The sequence below is a fragment of the Vombatus ursinus genome, unplaced genomic scaffold, assembly GCF_900497805.2.
Source record: "Vombatus ursinus unplaced genomic scaffold, bare-nosed wombat genome assembly UNPS02014791.1, whole genome shotgun sequence".
Lineage (NCBI taxonomy): Eukaryota > Metazoa > Chordata > Mammalia > Diprotodontia > Vombatidae > Vombatus > Vombatus ursinus.
The window spans coordinates 20,887,381-20,891,614 of NW_020954569.1; positions in this window are offsets into that span (position 1 = coordinate 20,887,381).

Genomic DNA, 4,234 nt, shown 5'->3' on the forward strand with positions numbered 1-4,234 from the left:
TGTGAATAATTAACTTTTGGACCAAAAATATGATTTGAGAAGCAAACACTCTTGTGGCACCATAGATGAGTTTTCTGACAACTATATTTCACTTCCATTTGATTTAATTTTTTTTTGGTGGAATGACCTGAGACATCCATTATTTCTATAATCACATTTCCTGAGCCACATGTATACTTTTTACATATATGTGTGAAAACAATGTGCAAAGAATAATGTAAATTATTATAGAGTTGCATTCATTTACATATGATAAAATGATGATTTAGCACTAAAGGAAAAAAATGGGAATGCTATTAATAATAAGCTCATATATGATTTTACCCCAAGTAAGAATTTCATAGAATAAGAAATTTTTAGCTGTAGTTGTGACCAACATACATTTCTATATTATTATTCAATTATAGTACAGAGTAATTAAAGACCTGGGACTTTTAAGATGCACTGTGCAGCTATCCCTTCCACATTGTGACTTTCCCTGTCATGGTTTTGATACATTTCAGGTCAGCGTAAGAAATTAAATGGGAATTTGGGGAGTTTTGCAGCAGCCGCAGATAACATGCACAAGCCAGCAAACAACAGAAAAAGTTTAGAAACTCAGAAATGCATAAAATATATATATAGTACTATATAATATCAAAATATTTTATTTTTTAATGCCATAATAATTCAGACTTCTTCTGTGGTATGAAAGGAGGGCCAAAAAATTTTATGCGGATTTTTTTCTGCCCTAACCCCTATGATGTGGAAAGCATAATTATTTTTATTTTTGCTTTAACATTTCTATGAGTGCCTGAATGTCTTAGATATATGTATCTTGGTGGTACAAAGCTAAAACATTCTCCTTGCTGTCACAGATGTCACAGTGAAAAGATAACATGCAAAATAGTTATGTCCAAAGAAGATAAATATAGGATATACTGGATAGGTACTAGAATTATGGACAAGCAGACAAAGTCTTCTTATAGAAGTATACATTTAAACTAGGTCTTGAAGGGAATCAGGGAAGCCAGGAGATGGAAATGATGAGGGAGAGAATTCCAGGCATGAAGGACAGGCAGTGAAAATTCTCAGAGCTAAGAGATGGAGTATCTTATGTGAGGAGCAGCAAGGAGACCCAATGTCACTAGATCTCATTCATATTATAGGATGTGGTGGTTTAGTGACAGATTATGGTATAAGAAGCATGGAAATATAGAAGGGGGCCAGGGCTTTGAATGCCAAACAGAGGAATTTATTTTTGATCCTGATTTTATTTAGAACTTAACAATTTGGAGCACAGCCTTAAAGTTTCTTGCCTTCAATGATTATTTTAGTCACAGTGGACCTGGGAATCTTTTTTCCCAGTGCATTGGAACTTAGTAATTATCCATTCATTTCAGCTTTCAGTTTTATTTTATTTTATTATTATTATTTAACCTATTTATAATTGAGGTAATGTAAGGCTTCTGGTTTTGTAGTCTCTATTAGCTTAAGATCACTGGCCCATGCACTTAAGGATAGCCATTTTGTTTTTGTTATTCATGCTGTCTAGAAAAGGACAGCATACATGTTCTACTCAATGTCCATCACTACTTTTTTTTTTTTTGTGAGGCAATTGGGGTTAAGTGACTTGCCCAGAGTCACACAGTTAGTAAGTTTATGTGTCTAAGGTTAGATTTGAACTCAGGTCCTCCTGACTCCAACGCGGGAGCTCTATCAACTGCGCCACCTAGCTGCCCACCCCATCACAACTTTAAAGGGAAATTTTCACAATTTCCAGAGCCCTACATTTTTTGCCCACGAGGAAGATGAATATCCTCAAATTACTTACAGCAGGAATTGAGTTCAGTGGCACCGACCTAAATTTCCAATTGGAATTATTTACAGAAAAAAAAAAGTAATGGCATCTACATCATAAACCTGAAGAGAACTTGAGAAAAGCTTTTGCTAGGAGCTCATGCCATTATTGCTATTAAAAATCTACCTAAATGTCAGCTCAACCAGGAATATTGGCCATCATGCAATATTAAAATATACTGCTGCCAGTGCCACACTTATACCTAGAAATTCCATATGTCTGGTACCTTTATGAAGCCATATCCAGACAGGTTTGGGGGACCTTCACCTTTTGGTGATGACTGATCTTAGGTCTAATCACTAGCTTTTGATGGAAGCCTCTTATGTTAATCTCCCAGTGATCTCTCTGTGTAGCACAGACTCTCCACTTTGATATGTGGATGTTGCCATTCCATGTGATAATAAGAGTGCTCACTCACTGGGTCAAACATGTTAGATACCAACTCCATAATTCCTGTGTTTGCAAGGTGTTGTCCCATTTGAACATCCACGAGAGGTTATGTTTGATCTTTGTTTCTAGAAGGATCCAAAGGAAATGGAAAAGGAGAAACAAACAGTCACTAAAAAGTCAATGACAAAAGAGGAGTTTCAAGATGAATGGATTACTCCAGCTCCCAAATTCACTGCTACTCAACCTAAGATTTTAAATTGGTCTGAAGGAATTGGTGCCATTTGTGCCCCCATTCAGCAGCTCACTACTGAATATTGAAATGATTATTAGCCTGATATTGAAGAACGGGGTGATGTCTCCAACTGCCCAGGTCACTGAGTGAGAAGCAACTGCCACATAGTCGCATTAAGTTTTTTGTGCTCTTCATAAGTGATAAAATATTACTAAAGAAAAATAAATAGCAGCTTACTACCCCTCCCAAAATAGCATTTAATTGACAATTCTAGTAGTTGGTGGGTCTATATCAAAAACATGATGAGAATTTTGATTGTGAATTATTCCATTCACTTGACATCACCAGGAATTCATCTCTATGCATATGAAATATGTGTACAGGATCAGAAAGGATTTAAAGACTAAGGAATTTTAAAGATCTTATTCAGACAATAGTTTATGAGTTAGCTCAGATAAGTATAGCAGAGAAATGAAACAATAACATGAATAATATGGTTTAAAAAAAACAGACCAAAAAAACCCTAACCAAACAAGAAATAAAAACCAAAAACAAAACTACCTTTGTGTGTGTGTGTCTGTATGTGTGTGTGTGTGTGTGTTAAGAATAGTTTGAAAGATAAATCTTCTATATCAAGCCACATGTCTAATTGTAGTTTTATTTGTGTAGATATAGCCTCTGACTTTCTCTCTTCTTTGCTCTTCCACTTGACTCCACAAGCTTCAGTTGTTGTGAGAGATTTTTTGATGTTCAATCCCATAGATTTGGGAATGGGAAGAAATTAATAATGCATGGTAGATTTGGCAGGGGGTAGAGTTTTATGTAAGTAGTGTTATATATGTATAAACATGTTTGTTGAAACTATAGAAGAATATATGAATGTGTATCACAAACCAAAGTTAAATTTGGAATGGATAACAAAATGGCTCCAATATCACAAAAGATAACCTTCAACTTTTGTTTACATATATGTATATGCCTGTTTATATGTAGATAGTTAACTCTTGATTATCTGGGGATTGATAAAAATAACTAAATATTGTTAATATATACCATAAGGAATGTTTGGTTACTTGGTGAATGATATTGAGGGTGATATGTATTGTTTTGCCTTCATTCTCTAAGAGCACCATGACGTCAGGAAGGTGATGTTGCAACTTGCAAATGAACTGAATTTAAGTGAGGGAGGGCTGTGCAAAGTAACCAGCCTCATTTCCTCCTCTAAAGCCATTTGGGTCCAGTGGCAAGATATAGATCAAGATGAGTGGATTCTATGAGTGCTTGAATGTATTAGATATATATATCTTGGTAGTACAAAGGTAAAACATATTCCTTGCTCTCAAGGGGCTCACAGTGAAGAGATAACATGCAAAATAGTTATGTCCAAAAAAGATAAATATAGGATATACTGGATAGGTACTAGAATTAAGGACAATCAGGCAAAGTCTTCCTGTAGAAATTTACATTTAAACTAGGTCTCGAAGGGAATCAGGGAAGCCAGGAGATGGAAACGAATGCCGTAGGAAACCTTGGCCTTTTTAAGCTAAGGTCTTTCAATGGCATCTTTTAGCTAGTCAAAAACAAAACAAGAGAAAACAAAGAACCAACCAAAAAAAAAATCAGGGTGAGGAAGACCGCAGGGTTTCTAGCTAAAACAAAACAATTGCTATTGATATTCATTCTGAGCCATCTGGGCCCAAACAATGAAATGGTGTTGATGATGATTAGATAGATAGATAGATAGATAGATAGATAGATAGATAGATAGATAG